We start from the raw sequence: 308 nt of genomic DNA, 5'->3' as shown, positions 1-308 counted from the left end.
TATGTTATTTTGTGTTACTAATTATTAGTTTTTATCATTTTAATATTTAAGTTTAAAAAGTGTGTCATTTTGTATTTTTATCCCTGATGAAGCTCTACGAAGAGGGGTGAAACGTCGGAAAATAAATAGTTGTTAACTATTTTATATTAACTAGTTGTTAATATGATAAAATATTAGTTGTTAACTATTTCATATTAACTAGTTGTTAATATGATAAAATACGAAAAGTAAAAATTAGGGTCAAAATTATGTAAAAAATGAGTTAAAAGAAAATTATATAAAAATAAAATAAAAGAAGAAATAAAATA

This window comes from Halyomorpha halys, unplaced genomic scaffold (assembly GCF_000696795.3).
Source record: "Halyomorpha halys isolate HHAL.00 unplaced genomic scaffold, Hhal_1.1 Scaffold85.1, whole genome shotgun sequence".
Lineage (NCBI taxonomy): Eukaryota > Metazoa > Arthropoda > Insecta > Hemiptera > Pentatomidae > Halyomorpha > Halyomorpha halys.
Note: the sequence above shows the minus strand (reverse complement) of the source record.